Below are 18,810 nucleotides of genomic sequence, written 5' to 3'. Positions count from 1 at the left end.
TACCCCTGAAACTAATAATACACTATATGTTAATTAAATCAAATTTAAATTAAAAAGTAAGTAAAAATACCACAGTTATATAGAATTGATGCTAAAGGCTGCCTCAAATCTTTTCCAGGCACTTTGATACAAAAATGATTTTCTTGTGTACATAGATATGACAGTTGAATGTGTAAAAGAGTATATGCACAATGTGTGTACTTTCTGTCTCCTTGAGCAGGGAACCAGACCAAGCTCAGGCATTTCATTTTGTCTCTTTATTTCACAGTATTGTTAAAAACCAGAGTTTACTTTGAAGTAAAAATGACAATTAAAAAAAAAAAATCCTAGAGGCTCCCTGGCTTTCACTCTCTGCTACTCTCTCTTTCTAATAACTGTTATATCACATCCAGTCATCCCAACACCACTGAGAAATCTGTGCTCACCTGAAATGCCATGTGTATGTGAAAGGGCCTAAATTATGTTTCCAGGGGAAATACAAATTTGAGTTTTTTCTTCTAGGTGAGTTTAAAATTTTAATTTTAATATGACAGTAAAGTGAGTTGATCTATATGCCCTGGATTAACAGAGAACTAAGTCAGGAGAAGGAAATCCTCCACATTTGGTGGCTGCTGACATAGTGACCTCATATTTCCATGGCTTAAAAAAAAAAACTTTCCCCTAATCAAAGCTAGCTACCTTTCTGACATTTCCATTTTTCCTTGGAAGAACTGGAAAGAGAATATTTTTCATAACACAACTATTAGTACTGATTACGATAATAGTAGGTTTTAAATTTGATATTTTTTCTGATGTCAGCAACTATTTTCCTCCTCAAGATTGTTTCTTATTGTTGAGCCATAATGATACGTTTATGTTACTATGTGTGCAAATTTATTTTTGTGTTTAAAATTTTCCAAAGAGACTGGATAATTAAAAACTTCTCAGAATTTTAATGCAACTTTTATCGGAAAAGTTGCATTTTTTCCCCCCTGGGAATGATGTTTCATGATATCATATGTCTGAAGGTTCTCTAATTCTCTTTGCAGCAACTGGGACCAGATGGATTTATAGTTAATTTACAACAAGACATTTTTAGATGGCAGTGTCTGAGACATCGTGACAAATAAACGTAACCAGGAAGGATAATGGTTGAGAGCGAGACATCAAGGGTCAGGTGGCCTGGGTTTTAATACTGGATCTAGCTCTAACTAGCTATGTGGCTTTAGGCAAGATACTAAACTGTCTGCTTCGATCCACTCGATAGATGTGGAAAATGCAGTGTCTGCTTTTTATTATTTGTCTAGACGGATGCAGTATTTCATAGAAAACTTAGTACGCCCTCAGTAGGGGAAATTATGCGAACCTAAAACCGCTTCAAATACTATTTGATTATGTTCGTGATGAAATTTGAAGCCTCTTAAACATTATCACTTATTTTTTGTGATGTTGCAGTATTTATCTTTATGATACGTGATAAGGCAGAGAGATTCTTGTTTTTAAAGGAAAATGTCAGAGCAAGATTAGCATGAAGTACATTTATGCAGCATAGTAACAGCTAGATATAATAATATCCCATTTAAGATAAAAGTCCGTGTGTCCCATGGACCAGGAACTGGAGGCCACGTTTGGTGACCAGGCCTCTCTCCCTGTACAGTTTGCTAGTGATGTCATTTTATCATCACACCTGCTAAACAGACTCAACTCTGGGATTGGGCAGATTTTACAGAAGTGAAAATGAGGTATACAGAAGGTGGGAGAGCTTCCTAGATGGCACACAGGGTAACCAACACCAGGTTTTCAATCCAGACTGTGTCTGACTCCGTCTTTGACCCATCTGAACTAAACATGAATCAATCCAACATAAATCAATTCAGGAAATATTGATGAGATGTTTTCCTCAAGGCTCTGGAAATTCCCATTTGCCCTCAGAAAAATGGGGGAGGGGGACAAAAAAAGAATCTTAATATATGCATTTACCCCTTAGGGTTCCTACAGACCTTAGAGTCTGGCATGCATAATGTAGTTTTGCATTATGTTAATGAAATGATACATGCATTTGCTTTATAACTTTGCAAGACATGATCTCCACTGAGGAAATTATAGTCTAGTGTATAATAATATTAAAATACCGGGTCATCACAGGAAGTAATTATCTACTGATCTTACTCTAACTTGGAATAGTAAATTCAGATGGAGTAGCCTGGTACTTAAATTTGGATTTCCAATTTAGTTTTAGCTGAACTTAACTAGGTGAGCCATCAAAGCTAGACGTTTGGATGGCTGAGCAAGAGCAGAAGTGCTGGTGTTTTTGGTAGGTTGAAACTGGCGTGTTTGTACCCTGAAGGACTCTAGGCATCAAAGACATGAAGTATTTGAGAGGATAAGAGGGTGAAAGCCACCAAAACTGAGATTTACTTAGACTAGCAAAATTCCTTTACTTTTTTGAAGACTTTTCTAGGACATTGCTTCTGGTTTCAATGTTACAGAGAGTAAAGGGTTGTTCTGATGGAGAAACAGCTTAAAAATGTGGAAATTTTCAAATGACTCCAGCTCAGTTTTTACTATAATTTTGTTATTGAGGGATTTTGTACCCTTTTCAGTTAATGTTGGTCAAAATTAATTGTTGGATTTATGCAACCGTCAGAGCCAGAGTGTGTGATGTTTTCTAAGAAAAGCAAAAAGGAATGATTAACAAAATATTAGATGTGTCAAAGAATGGCTGATTTTTCTCATTTTCTCTTCCCTACATCCAAGTGAGGATTAATATTGATAAATGTTATTTAAGCTCATTTAGCAGAAAACAAGTTGAGCATTATAGAGTGCTAAAGTAAATCTTTGTGGGAAATAAATCATTATTTTGATTATACGCCAGATTTCCTGATGAGAAAACACAATTACTTGAAAGTATTTCATATGTTAAAAAGAATGAAAATTATTATTTTGAGCATTTCATTAGATTCCCAACTTCCTGATACTATGACTATTGTCAAGAAAATGCCATATATAAGAAGAACGGTGTGATTTCCATGATTTATCAAGAACTTTGTTCCAAAGATAGTCAAATGATTTTTTTTTTGTCAAGTAAATATTTCATGACATAGTTAAAAATAACTGTTGTAAAAGACTAATACAGGGTTTGGCATGCAAATGATGCTCAATGGCATAACGGATGGGGCTTGGCTTTCCAATGGTTCTTTCATAGGATTTTTCATTTCCATCTATCAGATGCCGTTCCCTGTGTGGTTCCCATATTACAGCCATTTCTCTTCAGCTATGACAGAACACGGTGTCACACTCAACCAATGGTCTCCAGGTCCCTATGGACCACATAGGTGCACAGACAGGAAAGACATACATTTTTTGTGTCAGGGAGTAATGAGCATCCTTCTTTCCACCTGCAATTTTCACCACGGTTCTTTGTTTGCCTGTTGATCCCAAACAATTCTTTGCTCATGACATTCACACTCTCTCAAAGGGTTCTTTATTCCCCTGTACCTTGCAGCCCGGGACGGCTATGGAAATTTGAAATGAACATGAAAATAGGATTCCAGCTAGGTGACACCGAGAAATAATGATGAAGGTAAACGATGAGCCCAGTTTTGATGTATTATTTAGAAACCTTGCATCGCTTCCATGAAGCTGTTCCCCTGAGCACCGACGAGGCGTGACAGTTGGAAATGCCGTGATGGGCAGATGGAGGGAAATCATGTTAAATATGCTTTTTCTCCTCCCCTCCCCATGTGCCTTTGTGTACTTGCTCAGGGGTCAAGAAAAAAAAAAAAAGCCTTGCTCATCGGCATGACTTATAATCATTGCACTGCTCCAGATAATTGTACCTTGTTGGTAATCAGTGATTAATGATTTGTCTGTTTGTCAGGAGTCATTTGCCACATGCTTGTTGCTGCTTCGCCTTCTTTGTGTGAATGGTGTTTTATTTCATTAATGATGCTCTTCTGGACTGTAAAACAAGAGACTTGGAAACAAGGATGGATGCTTATACAGCAGGCAGGCTTGGCTTTCGCTGCTCAGGTAACAAAGAATGCGAAGGGATACTGTAAAGCAAGAAGCCAATTTTGCCTCTACAGTACTGGAAAGATGCAGATGCATTCATTCTGCCTGTAGAAATCCCCAGTGATTCTGCTGTATAATTAGAATCTTTTCATGAAGATTTTATTGTGCCTGTATAGCCATCTCATTTATGGAGCCTGTAAAAATGTGTATTTTTAATTAAACAATGGAAGCAGGTTACTCGTAGGTGAAACTGCCTCCACTGCTCGTTTCACACCACGCTCCTTCTCCTTCATAAAAAATTAGTCAGTGGCTCCTTTTCTCAAGGATTTGTTCTGGGGGATTGAGGGCTGCCCCTACTTAGGCTGCAGCAGTTAAAGGTTCCACTGCCCCATACCATTAGCGCCCCTGCAGGATATGAAGGGGTGAGTGGCCTACAGGTGGAATGTTCTGCAAGTGAGGCCCCAGGCAGTCTCCAGGGGGGCTGCCTGCCATGCTCTGCTTGAGGCGTGGTGTGAGAGGCGGTCATCAGAGGAACGACTTACCAGGTATTGGCAGGCAGGGTTACATTTAACACCAAATAATAAAATTAAGTGATAAAAGTGGAAATATTAGAGAAGACAGCACTTGGGGAATGATGGAAGAGCACTCCAGATGAGATAAGACTCTCGGTAAAGGTTAACCTGACTGACTGATGAAGAAAAATTAGGACAAGAATAACCACAAGACAGCACAATTGTAGGACTGTGCGCAAATTGAGTGTTCAGTGTGAGACATAAATGGGGAGGGGGTAAGAAAAGTTCTTCAAAAGGGCTGGGACAGGATATGCTTCTTTTGGAATATTTCAATAACACTATGAAAAGATGTCTCTTTTATGATGCCTCAAACCAGAGACTGAGAAATAACCTACAATTGACGCTGATGATTTTATTTGCTCGGTGACCCTGAGGCTCTGGGTAACAGTGACATGTACAGGAGCATATGAAGTGCACTGGCATCCCAAGTTTTGCATAGGAGAGAGCAAATAAAAGGGACAAAAGCTTCTATCCATATCTGTCCTGATAATATTCTCGGCCAACGATAAAAGCTGGAAGTGCTCATACAAGGATCCATGGAGTTGGGAGACTGATGGGTTCTCTGGTCCAGGAGAACTCTGGGGGGTGCTATTCAGGGGACCCTGTCAGAGGGCATACCTTCTGACAGGAAGCTTCTGATTAGCCAAGGGAGATTCATCGCTGGCACTCATACCTGTAAGCCTGAAAGCCTCAGCAAGTTTGCTACAGAGAATGACCCCAGGGCCTTTACTCTCAAAACTTTGACAGCTGGGGATTGCGCTAGACTTGTCCCTGGCGTTAAGGAGGCATCATTCCCAGATTCCCACTTTTCTTTTCCTAAAAGCCTACAATCAATGTAATAATCAATGTGACAAAACTGGCCCAGATGCATACTTTGAGCAAGAGGCTCTAAGTTCCTGAGTGTTAATTGTTGGCAATGAGCTTATTCATATGCTTTAAGTATTGTTTCTAGAATAATTACACAATTTAAAATGATGTTAGTGGTTTGGAAACTATGGATTTCCATCCTTGTGGAAAAATATGATAATATATTATATAAAATTATAATTATAATATATAATTATAATACATATATATTATATATGTATAGATACATATAATATGTATCTATATGTATCTTTTAGAAGCTGCCAGGTCTAATTGAATTTACTTCTCTAGGTTTTAAGGCTTAAGCCTTGTGATGGTATTTGTTTTTTAGGGAAGAAGTCCTGTGTTAGGACCTTTCATCTTGCTTTATTTTCCTCCCTTTGTGTTTGAGTGACTTTACATCTGGAATTCAGGACACACATATTCATTTACTCCTTTAATACACGTTTATTGAGTGACTACCAAGTACTGCTCTTCTATGTGCTGGGGAATAGACACGAATATAACAGACCAAGCCCGCATGGGGCTTGCATTCTACCAGAAGAGAGAAATAATCAGAAAGCAAGTACTTTCATAATATAAAGTTAGACGCTAATGAGTGCTAGGAGGAAAAACCCAGGCATGGTGAGCCATGTGGTCAGAGGATGCATTACGTGTGACGCTGTATTCAGGCCTCTTTGACGATGTGACATTTGAACAAGAAACGAGACAGAGGAAAGAAAGACGTCTTGCCAAGATCCGTGGAATGAATTTTCTCAGAAGATTAGCTTTATATGGTTTACCTTAAAAGATCAGGACTGTACCTTAGCTAGAATGCTTTTTAACACTTTCTCACGAGTCTGTATTTTGTGGTTTTATTAGTCATTTTAGGGGACCTATATCGTCAGCTTAGATTATGTTGATAAAAAACTCCTTAGATGGCAGCTTGCAGATTTCTCTCTAGGTTTGACTTTCTGAGACAATGGTTCACAAAGAGAAGTGGGAGAAGAAACGGGCTCCAGGTGGAGGGGATGTGTGTAAGGTGAAGAATGCATATACTCACAGCACGAAGCTCTAATTTATTGCTAAGTCTGAGTGAATTAATTGCAAAACTAGATATGGAGTGAAGATTCGTTTTGCAGAAGGGCAGTAGATTAAAAGGCCGAGAAACCCCCCCCCCTCAGACAGCTATTCTTTTAGTCTCATTTCATAAAGAAATCCTAAACAAATGAGTGCTCCCTTGGGAGAGTTGTGCTGTTGGAAACATTGGTATTTTACCGCAATTGTGTAAATTCCTTAAGAGAAAGTTCCTCCGTAGCAGCCAATACAGCCTGGCTTGGTGCTGAATTACCTGGAGAAAAATCGATAGAGTTTTCATGGTACCCACAAGGTAATCCATATCTTCAGAAAAAGAGGATCACAGTGACCTGTCTTACTTGGGAGTTTATTCTAGAAGCCAGTCGTTGGAATTTGTTAGAAGCTTGAGGAAAACAGTACAGCTCTTACTTAGCTGGAAGATGAGTCCAGAAAAGGGAATATGCTATATTTTACGTATAATCCATGCAGACAAGGTGCTCGGAGTCTGAGGGACATACGAAGAAGTCTAGGACAGACGATGTTTTAATCTTTAAGTATTGCTTGGTTGTTCTGCCCTTGTGGTGATATGTGAATTTCAGAAGCTCAAAGTTGAGGAACTTTTCCTACTTCTATTATCAGAAAATTGAAATCGTACACCTGTTAGCTACTGTAATTCTGTCCATTGCATATAATCACTAAAATTAAAATAAACTTCTCATGAAAATAGAATCCCAACACAGAAGTTGAACTTAGTACGTTTGAAATTTAAGGCAGTCACTTAATCAAACATATTACTGTCCCCAGTTACAGCCTATGGGAATTCACAGGTGTTCAATTAGCTTCAGAAGGAACCCCCATTGTTTCTTAATGGAAAACTAGAACATATGGAGACTTGCACATGGAAAATAAACATAAATCAAATATAAGAGATACTGAGCATAGTCTAGGCATTTGTCTTTAGTTTTCCAAGCATGCACAATTCTGTGCCAATTGAGCTGTCTCATGTGGCTTGCTATTTCATTTCAAAATAATAATGCAACAGTTTCAACATTTTAGCTTTAACCTTCTCCATAACTAGAGGAACTATTCAAATGCTTTTGATGTGATAGTAGAGTGATTCTGTCTTTTGAGAATGACAATCAGTGCCTTTGTGATTTCACAGTATAAACTATTTGAAAGGGAAAGATGTGGAGGTGAGTAGCCTGTGATGATACTGAATCACTTGGGTATGTTTCTGAACAGTTAGGAACAGAGAGGAAATACAAAGCCAGACTAGAAAGAGTTCTTTTTACCCCAGGGACTTTTAGAGTTTCTTGGTGCATATGGATTTTAGAAAAAAAATTTATTTGGATTTGATTTATTCTTTTGACCTTGACGGTATAGAATGAAGGACAGTTTTACAGTCTTCATATAGCAGAGCTGGGGCAGTAAATGTTCGTGTTCACATGTTGTTTACAGATACCACATTTTATGGGTTGTTTGTAGGCCGCTGGCTCAATCGAATTTTTGGTGAGCATTTCCATTTCCATGTAATTTTGTAAAGCCAAAATATCTGACCTGAAATCACTACATAGATTTATTTTGTCAACAGAACTATGGGAAGCAAAATAGGCTGATTTCAGCCCCATTGTTTTAAAGGCTTATTTTAGTATCTGCCTGTATTCTTGCATTTGAAGGACAGCTACAAAACCCATTGCCTTCTCAGCATTAAAAGGTAGCAGTCATGCAACAATACCATTCTTCATGACAATAAGGACAACAACATCCAAGAACACAATGAGTGAATGAATGACTGTGTGCATGCATGAAGTGACTCGTCTGTGTCGGGGTTTGAGGGACTGTGACAGTAATGATCATGAGTTAGACAAAACCTTGTCTCATGATGGCCCCTAAATTTAAGAACCCCTCTCCTGTAATGTTTAGCCAATTATTACAAAAGTGAAAGCCTTTGGAATCACTCATTTATTTTATATTAATTGTTTCTTCTGCTAATTGGTACTATTGCTTCATTGTTGTTGTCATCATTCTGACCTGCCACTACTTTACATCCAATTGTCTTCATGGAGAGATACTCCTCTTGGTCTGCCTTAGGAGAAACAAATCAATCAGCTGCAGCCCTCAGATAGGAAACATTTGTATGTGATAGGGTAGGCTATCCCACCTCTGCTTCTCATTTGTAACAGCCTGAGGTTTCTCCAGGAAAAAGAGCGTCTGTAGCAAAGAAGCCATGGATTGAATTCAAATTTAAGACTTCCATCTTTCTAAAGTCTTGTTCAGTTTATTAAGTGTCTTGCCTCCTGCTCTATAAGACATAGATGAAGAGATCATGATTTTCCTGGGGGTTTGAAACTCAGGTTAAACAGACATCAGAAGGGGATTCTCAAATGAATTTTCAGTAAGTGCATTGACAGTCTCAGAAATTTCAACTCTAGCAAATACAAGGTTCTTTTCAATTAATGTCAAAACATCAGCTACCTTGCAGGTCTGTTAAACTAAAGTGGGACCTATAGTCTGTGGTTTTCAGCATGGCCCTGTTGGAGGTGAGGTTTAATTGTAGCCAGTTTCTTTGAATATCCATTGGATAATTTCAGAAATATCTTTTTTTTTTTTACCTTCTTACTTGCCCTAAGGTTATTCTGATCTGAAACCTCTCTTCTTGATTTGCAATATGCTGTGACTGCATCCAAAGTTGACTCAGTAAGTGGTTTAGAAAATCTTTCCCGAGGAAAATAGAGGTTTTCATTCATGTAGTTAGGAGTTTGATGGCAAAATCTACATATGTATTCTTTGTAGGGAAAACAGCTGGAGATTGTTTCCTTCTGATTGTGTCTGATGTGCTTGTTAGGATAGGATAGCTTACATAATTTGTAAAGGATACCGTCCTATCATTGGTAACCTGTGGATGGAGAGAAGACTGCTAAGAAGCAGGTGCTCATCGTGTGTTTTGAATAATTGCATGTTGTCAGCTTTATGGGCTCTCAGAGCTTCCGAGTGTCTGGTACATAGAGGATGATTAATAGCGGCATTGAATTAATGAAAACATGGCAGAATGAATGAATGAATGAATGAATGAATGGATGAATGAATGAAACTTCATAGCACTGTAGTTCATATATTTTTGTAAAATGCCTACTCTTTCCAACTGAAGGCTTAGGGAGGCCAGGTATCTGAGGATATTTGGATAGAAACCAAGAAACAATTCAATAAACAGAAGACAGAGAGGAAGGCATCTGGAGGGAGCCTCTGCTGACACGCCCATCTATTCAGCTACACACGCAGATAGGGTAATAAGCCCAAAAAAGTATTTTTTTTAAAAGAGTAATAAATATAATTAGATAGGAAGGTACCACCATATAACATATTCAAGAATTGTTTTACACACCTGTTTGGTACAGGTTAATTTGAAGTTAGCTAAGCCAGTGTAGTTGAATGTTCCATTTCTGCATTTGAGAGAATGTAAGAGGTAAGTCACTGAAGGATGGCCCCAGGTGGCACCTTCTGGATCCTCCGTCACGTTCACATCAGGGCCATGCTTCTGTTGGCCACTCCACGCCTGTGATCCAGTGTGGCAGGAATACTAGGGTAGGCTCATTCTGAGATGCAGGACTCATCCTGAGGGTGACTTTCAGTTGAGGACTTGGCTGAACATTTCTTGAATTGCCCTGCAGTCCAATACTCTTTCTATTGTATGTTCCCTTCTTCCGTCTCCTTCTGCAAGCCTCAGACTTGCATTGTGATCTGAATTATCTTCTTGCCTTCTCTTGCCTCTTCCTACAATATGTTTCTTGTGTATCTGATCCCATCTTGGCATCTGCTTCTTGGCCAAGTAATAGAAATGGTACCAAGAATGGTCCAAAAGCTTGGCAGGAAGACAGGGGTTTTGGACTGGCTCAATCACCACCCAATGGGTGAAGAACACATTATGCTGAGTGGTGTGTGGCGCCTGGGTGATCCCCGGAACCAGGAGGCGGCCCAGTTGCAGGGATGCCTTGCAGGTTCCGCGACTCATGAATTTGAAAGACATGGGGAGGGAGGGAGAGTGACAATGCTTACAAAGACAGTGGAATCAGTTGGTTTAGGCTAACTTATATGGATATGCCCTGATGAAGGGTAACAAAGAATCGAGAGCCATTAACTAGCAGGCAAAGACTTGTTACTTTGTAAGAGCCAGAGAGCCTCTGTAGTGGCTTACAAACATGTCATTTCCCCTTGCAGTGGAAGAGCAGATGACTAAGGATTTTATAGAGTCCCAGGGCTTCAGAGACATTTGAATGCTCAACCAAGGTAGGTCTATGATACTAGGGAAGGTGTAAGATTGGGAAAATGAGAGGCCTTGAAATATGAGGTAGGGACGTCTGGATAAATGCCTCTGAAGATTTTGGCTCTGTAGATCCATGAACCTCAGAGCTCACAGAGGGTCCACCCTTCCCTCCTAGTGGCTACAGGGAAAATGTTGCAGAAATTTCTTTCCTGCTAGGAAACAGATAACCATCAGGAGCTGCCCTAATCACTCCAGGTCCAGGTGCCAGACAACAAGGGACAGCTCCATGTCCCAGAGACCACTGAAATTATTCAAGCCAGCCAATCATAAGCCACTTACCTGGTTTTGCTTGTTCTTTCCTGTAGAAACCACAGTAAAAGCTTTTGCTTACTGTTCCCCATCTCCCTCTGCCTCCTGAAAAATCCCAGGGCTTCCCCATGTGGCCCCTCTATGGCATGACATACCCTCTTTTCTTGAGAAGGGTGAGTATTAAGCTATCTTTTCAATGGCCATCCTTTCCCAACCTGTTGGTCTTGTTATCCTGAAATTTCCCATTAATACACCGTATGTTAAATCAGTGCTAGCCCAATAACTAAAACCCAGCATGACCTAGCTAGAGACATATCAGGCCTGATAAGTGAGGAAGGACACTCTGCCCTGAAGGAGCTGTAAGACTTGGCTTAGTTGGTGTGAGGGGAGCATGCCTAGGGTTGGATTTTAAAGTTGTTTGATCAAAGGAGTAGGAATGTAAAGTTGGATGAGTAGGAATTCATTAACTTAAGAGCACCTTCTCAGGCCTTGGAATTTAACACTCTGGCAAGGAACCCACATGATGGGAGTTTTGTAGCTCTTAGAATTCTGGAAAAAAAAAAAAAAAGGATGGGCTGTTCTCCATGAGGAGGAAATGCCTGAGTTACTCTGGCAGATGGCAGAGGAGGAAATCAAGAGGCTGAGGGGGGGAAGTAGAGAGCAGTTGTGGGTATTTCAGGTAAAGCCAGAAGACCTTGAGAAGGCCCAGAGGATACAACATTCACCAGAGACATTAATCACTCACTGGCAGTTGGGGCACAGCATCAGTAAGAAGCTCAGTGGTGGCTCTCTCTCAGGCCAGGGCTGGCAGGAGGAGTGGTAGCAATGGTAATGGGTCAGTATCACCCATCAGGATGATGGAGTAATAGAAGCCAGGTGGTGAATCTGTTGTGATGAGATTTACTTTGCAAATGGGGTGCTATTATTAAATGTGGACCAGATAGAGTATTTCTAGAACTCTTAGAGGGAGAAGAATCGCTGGCTTACAACCTGATAATAGCACAGCTTGATTACCACTCCCCCATGCCTCCTGTATGGACACCCTAGACTTTGAATGTGTCCCTAATAGCCTCTTGACCAAAGATGGTTAAGATTTGGGACATATAAAAGAGGCTGTACTTGTAAATATTTCAATAAATCTTGCTATATTCTTGCTGAAAATGCCCAAATACTCACTGAAGAAAGGAATCTATTGAAGGACTATGGCCCATTATATCCATGCACCTCCAGCAAGGGCTTATTATTCTCATACTAGCCTTGTAATACCTCTGTCCAGTCCATCTCAAAGACAAATTGTTGTGACTACCACTTTGCACAAGATTTGAGGGCGATTAGGGAGATTTCACTTCCCTGCTTCTGTTATCTCTAATATCATCATCTTCTCGATCCCTGAGACTACTGCTTACTTTCTAGCTATAGAACTATGATCAGCATTCTTTACTATATCCTTTCTCCTAGACTCACTGTACCCATTTGGATTCACTTTGGAAAATCAATAATACACATGGACATTTGTGCCCAAGGGTTTACAGAAGCATCCTCTTCCTTCCCGCCAATATTCAACTATACCTGAACTATTAGAGACATCCAATTTCCCAAGGACTCCACTTTTATACAATATATGGATGTTCTTCTGCTTGTTCTTAAGATTGAGAGTCTTACAGAATCAATTTCTTCCACTTGCTGACATTATAAGTGTATGGGGACACAAAGTCTCTAAGGATAAACTCCAATTTTACCAGACCCAAGTACATTTTCTTGGCCATGACGTCAAATAAAAATTAAGAGTCTCTCTCCCCTTAAAGATTGGAACCTGTTCATGACTTTCTTGGCCAATTAACAAAAGACATCTTAGAGGTTTCTTGGTCCCATAGGATATTGTAGACTTTGGATTCCTAACATTTTTTGGACCAGCTTCTCCTTCCTATAAGCTAATGAAAGCTGACACTCTTGAGCCCTTGTATTATACAGAGTCACTAAAGAATGATTTTTACAACTTAAAGGATTCTCCGATAATCATAAATCTTTCTTTCTATTTGTACATTGAGACAAGTTCTGTGGATTCTAACTTAACAAGAAAATGGACATCCAAGATCCATTGCTTATTATATCTTCACATTTATATCATAACAAAACCTGCCCTCCTTGTTTGCACACAGTGGCAGCAGCTCAAGGTCAACAGAGGGCCCTGCTGACTTAGACTTAAGATCTCCACTTAACCCCATGATCCCTCATACCATTCAGATCTTCCTTTTGACTGAAAACACAGGACATTTTTCTGTTTCTAGAATGTTTCTTTTGAAATCCTTTAGCTTTTACCAGCACACATTTCTATCCATTGCTGAAATACCCTAAAACCTGCCATTCTTCTCCTGGAGTAGGGACTCCTGACTGCTATGAACTTATTTGGAAATTTTCCTTGGTTTTATCTGACCCTTCTTGAAACCCCTTTAGATATCCTAGATTGTGAATTATGTGTAGATGAATCCTGTTTGAGAACTGAACAAGAAAGCTATCAAGCTGGATATGCAATCAACCCACTGAGACTTGTTTAAATCTAACCCTCTCCAAGACATGAAATCTGTGCAAGTTGCCAAAATTGTAGCCCTTACTAAGGCTTGCCAGTTAACTAAGACAAAAGAACAAATGTCTATACAGAAATGGCCTGCCAGTTCGCTGAGATAAAAGAGCAAATGTCTATACAGAAATGGTTTTGGAGTGATTCAAGACTTGGATCTACTTTGGAAGAAACACAACTTCTTGACTGCAGCTGATGTACTCCAGTTAAACAAGGCAACCACATATAAGCAGTTCTCAAGAAGCTAAGGTTCATCTTTTAGCAGATTAATATACTAAACAAGCTATGTGAACACATTCAGGATACCCAATAAGTCCAAAATTCAAAGCCAAAGTGAATTTCTGACTATTGGCATCAGATCTTGAGTTGATTCCAGATTCCACCACCTGATTCTGAAATAACACATTTGGAAAGATCGGATTGTTTGCTTCACCCAGATGGCATCTGGTGGCACCAAGATGGTTATTTGTTCTGCACTGAAAGACTGAGATAAAGTGTCTAAAAAGCCAAGCCATAACCATCCATGGAAAAGAAAATTGAAAAATGTCCTAAGTATTAACAGGGAAACCTTAGTGAGATTACAGAGCACATCTTTGCTGCATGTTCCAGTTGCCAAGCCCCAAACTCTTTGAAAAACTGTAAAAGTGGGGCAAGGACATGGACCAAAACTTCTAGTCATTTAGAACATTTGCAAATGGATTCCCACTTGAGTAACACATCTATTTGTCTTCTTTTAGGGGTTCTCATGTGGCCAGAATGGAACGTAAGAAACTTTGTGTGGCTTTGCCTGTCACCCACAAGCTTCATGGGTCCAACCATGACCAGTCCTCAGAGAAATCAGGAACCATGAATAACACATTAAAATGGAAACTTGCAAAATTCTCTGGGCAGCTACAGTTGCTGTGGCCGAAGGTTTCACTCTTAGCTCCTCGACTATGCAGATTATAACAGGAATTCATAGACTATCCCCATTTGAGCTGGCCACTAGATGCCCATGTGTATGGGGATATTGGCCTTATCCTTGACTCTGTTCACAGGCTGATACAGGCTAATGTTATAAAACTTTTTTAAAAAAGATTTTATTTATTTATTTAGAGAAAGAGCAAGCTTGGGTGGGGGGTGGTGAGTAGGAGGGGGAGGGAGAGAGAAGATCTCAAGCAGACTCCCTGCTCAGCACAGAGCCAGACATAGGGCTCGATCTCACCACCCTGAGATCATGAACTGAGCCAAATCAAGAGTCAGAGGCTCAACCAACTGAGCCACTCAGGTGCCCCAATGCTGTAGAACTTTAAGGCCAAGTTTATTTTCATTAAGCTCATTTGGTTTTACCCAAGGATAAATTACTCTAAACAATGCATGACATTCAGCTTGGAGATGTTCTCTACTGAAAATGAAAGTGATATTAAAGTGCTCTTAAACCTTAGAGGAGGGGTTCTGAGCCACCAACACTGCAGTGAAACTCCTGGGAACTGCGCCTTGGATTCATGTCTCTTTTTTTAAAAGGGAACAACCCACACCCACTTCCTAGACATTCATGCCAATGTAAGATCAAACACTGAGAATCTCTAGGGCTCTCCAAGAACACATGACATCTTAAAGTAGACATCTTTCTCCAGAACTTCAGATCCAAACCCATTGCGAGCAATTGATTACTGGCTCCTTCTTTATCTTTTTCCTTTTTTTTTTTTCCGTGTCCTAGTATTTTCCTTCTCTGACATTCTTTAAGTTTCTTCCCCTATTCATGTCATTTTGGGTCAGTCCATATTATATGGAAATCTATTCATATCAGGCCTTCCTTTCTGCATACCTGGCTAGAGATGAGATTTCTCTGATCAGACTGGATCAGACTGGATCTTCGTTAAGAGGCATTGTCCAAGGCTTACTAGTAATCTCATGTTAATGCTTTTCTCCATAGTTATGGTGGTGTTTTCTCCAGAGGCTGTAATGCTTTTTATGCAGTCACCCACTCATCAAATGACTGAAATTCAACTATGAAGTCACAAGAAGCTCTGATGGCAGTCATCAGCAAAGAGGCCAAGACTGCTGCTGTTGACCAGTGGTATAGACAAGTATCCTGAAAACAAAAATGAAAACAAGATATGGTTAAATGATGAGACTTGAAATCTCAATGGACCAACAGGAGAGAGAGAGAAACTCTGAGTGCCTGAACTCTTCCCCTCTGAGCCTTGTGTGGCTCGGGACCCTGTGACCATTCCTCCTCAGCTCTCCTGGCAGGTCCTGCGAACATAGTGCCTACACATGTTGATGAGCTGCTCAACTGAAGACTCTCAAACCACAAGAATCATTCTTCCTTCTGCTGGGTCCCATCTTTGATAAACTAGCTTCTGAAACAAACTGAAGCAAATCTCTTTCAAAGTTCTATATCTCTTTCTTTCTTCCTTAAAGCAAAACGTACCCTCCCACCCCAACCACCCAGGGTCTGCTCGAAAGACTCTCTTAGCCACCTCCACTTAACTTTGCCTAACTAACTCCTACTCATTCTGCAAATCTCAGGATTGCAAAGGCCATGCTTTTGGTAAAGCTCCTGGCCTTGTTACATGCTCTTTTCCTTATGACACAGGAAAAGATACTAATTTGCAGGTAATCTTTCAGTGTGATTATTTGATTATTATCTTTCTTCCCTAATAAACTCTTAACAATCACAAGGGCATGGACTGGATTGGGTTTGGAACCATTGTCTTCCCAGCCACTAAGCACAATGCTTGGTGTGTAGTAGCTTCTTGGTCAAATGTTTGTTAAAAGGTTAAAAGAATGGAATGAACAAAGTATATGAATTAATTCCTTCAGAACAGTGGGCAGGAATGATTTAATCTATGGAACCAGTAGATCTCAGATGCCTAAAGTATACATTTCTGCCTTGTCTCTTTATCAGAGGTGACTCCATCCTGTTTTGTTTCATGATTTACTTCATTTACTTCATTTCTTCTCATGGAACAGCATTCTGTGTTTAGATTTGTTAATATATATAATCAGATATCCATCACATCTTGTTGCTCTGAGAGCTCAGACTATTTTATTAGTGAAGGAGGAAGAGATAGAAGAGAAAGGGAAAGAGGATGAGAGGGAGAAGGAGCAACGTTCATAATAAGAACTGTTTAGAGTAGAAAAAACATATTTCCTTATTGTATTATTTTTGGAGTTAGTTTGACTTAGTTTATTATACACTTAGAGTTATCCTAAGTTACAGTTTGGCTGAAAGAGATCTGAGTTTTGCCCGATTCGGCAGGGCCTCAATTAGTGTGTGATGTGTTTTCTATGCCCTTTTAGAGGGAAAATTGTGAGCTGTCGTAACATGGCTCTAAATGGAAAGATAATGTCAAAACTTCTTATAAAGCACTGTAGGACATTTCAATTCTTTTAGCAAGAAAGAGCACAAATTTAATTATGGATCAAAATGCCTTCTGCATCAAGTAGAGAGAGGTGGATATTGGAAATCCTGTGGTGCTACTTATTTTTCAATGTGACAAGAAGCTAGAAACCTAAATATCCAAGTGATTCAATTTATGTTTGTTCCCATGGTTTCTAGTATGTAGGAATACTTCACACAGTTCTCTCTGAAAATAAAAAGGTTAATGAATTTTTCTGACAATATGCAAATATATTTAAGCCTGTTTTTATGGCCTCAGGCAACACCCACAAACGCACACATTTGTAACCCATGGGGTGCTGGTAATTTACTGCCAATACCACACTTACTAACAGTGAGGTAACACATTGTCACATATTACTTGATTATATCATTCCTGGAACGAAAGGTCTGGAAATAGAGCCTTCTATAATAGCATCACATGCTAAACCCAGAGGTGGGAAAACAAATATCGAGACAGAGAATCTGCTTTCACTAGTCTTCAGCAAATGTCTTATCTGTAAAATTAAACCTCATCACAACACTGCTGTCATCCGCTGTTTTCCTATGGACAACCTTTAATTAATGGAAGCTATTTTCACTGCTTTTAACATTTTCTATCTTAGATTACGAAGAAAAATGACATGAGTTTATTATCACATTAGTCAATATGAACTTATCTATTACATCGTAAAGACTTGGAGGTCATTGATGAGTGACTTAACCACTATCAGGCTTCAAGAATAAGGCTAATGACACATTCTCCAGCCTTCATTAGACTGTAATAACTCAGATAAAGGCAGCTAATGAGTAATTTTTTTGAGTTATAGTGAATGAAAATAATCCCAACGTGAGATTGTTGGCTTTACTTATGATGCAGAATGTTTGAGAGTGTATATCTGAAAAATATCGCTTTACAGAATTATTTTTATACCTAATTTTTCAGTTTTGAAGGAAATACGACTTTTCAACTTGCCTCAATAACTGTAGGTGTCATAAGCAGAATGGCCTGTCAGAGATGTCCACAACCTAATTCCAGAACATGTGAATATGTTGTGTTACGTGGTAAAAGAGACTTAACTTATGCAATTAAGTTAATGGACCTTAAAATAGAAAAATTTTCTTGGACTGTTTGGATGGGCCCAATCTAATCCCATGAGCCTTTAAAAAAAGCACAGGATTTTCCCTACCTGGACTCAAAAGATAGGAGAAGGTAGTAGAGACGTGGAAGAGACATTTGAAGTATGAGAAGGACTGACTGGACCCCTACTGTTGCTGGTTTGGAGACAAAAGGGATGACAGGATGAGGGATACAGGAAGCCTTCTGTATCAAGGGAGATTCCTGGCCTGGCCACCAGCCAGCAAAGGAGGAGCTCAGCCACAGCACTGCCCATAGCTGAATCCAGCCAACAACTTGAAGGAGCTTGAACTGGGGTGTTCCCCAGAGCTTCCACACAGCATTGCTCACACCTTGATTTTGGCCTAGGTGAGCCTCCAGCAGAGGATTGAGCTGCTCCATTATATACTGGGATTTATGGTTCATAGCACCCAGGTGGACAGGAGCCAGGGGAGAGACTGATACAGGTGAAGTGCAGAAGCAGGAAGGGAAGTTATTGACTGGCTACAGCGCCAAGCATCGCCAGCTCTTTGTGACTGGTTGTCAGCATTTTGACTTCATAACCTGGAGGCATTCGCAGGCTTAGACTTGGATTTGCTTATGTAGGCTGCAGGGCATCACACCCACTCAGTCTGATGGCCTCCTGGATTAATTAAGCACACAATAATCTTGAATTTTAAGATTTAATGA

The 18,810-nt window shown here is 39.8% G+C and overlaps 1 long non-coding RNA gene across 7 annotated transcripts in view; it reads right to left on the bottom strand.

Moving 5' to 3' along the window:
• Positions 1–18,595, bottom strand: part of LOC102152669 — a 30,296-nt gene extending 11,701 nt beyond the window's left edge. For 6 of the 7 annotated variants that reach the window (XR_005353333.1, XR_005353334.1, XR_005353336.1 and 3 more), the window contains exons 1-2: positions 18,194–18,595; positions 15,444–15,710 (exon numbers count right to left, since the gene is read on the bottom strand). This is a non-coding gene — a long non-coding RNA (uncharacterized LOC102152669). Of the gene's footprint in view, positions 1–15,279; positions 15,711–18,193 lie in introns of those variants that run through there. The other variant, XR_005353331.1, reaches the window with a different exon arrangement.
• Positions 18,596–18,810: the final 215 nt, after the last annotated feature.

Source organism: Canis lupus, chromosome 1, assembly GCF_011100685.1.
Source record: "Canis lupus familiaris isolate Mischka breed German Shepherd chromosome 1, alternate assembly UU_Cfam_GSD_1.0, whole genome shotgun sequence".
Lineage (NCBI taxonomy): Eukaryota > Metazoa > Chordata > Mammalia > Carnivora > Canidae > Canis > Canis lupus.
Note: the sequence above shows the minus strand (reverse complement) of the source record. Positions and strands in the feature narration are given on the sequence as shown.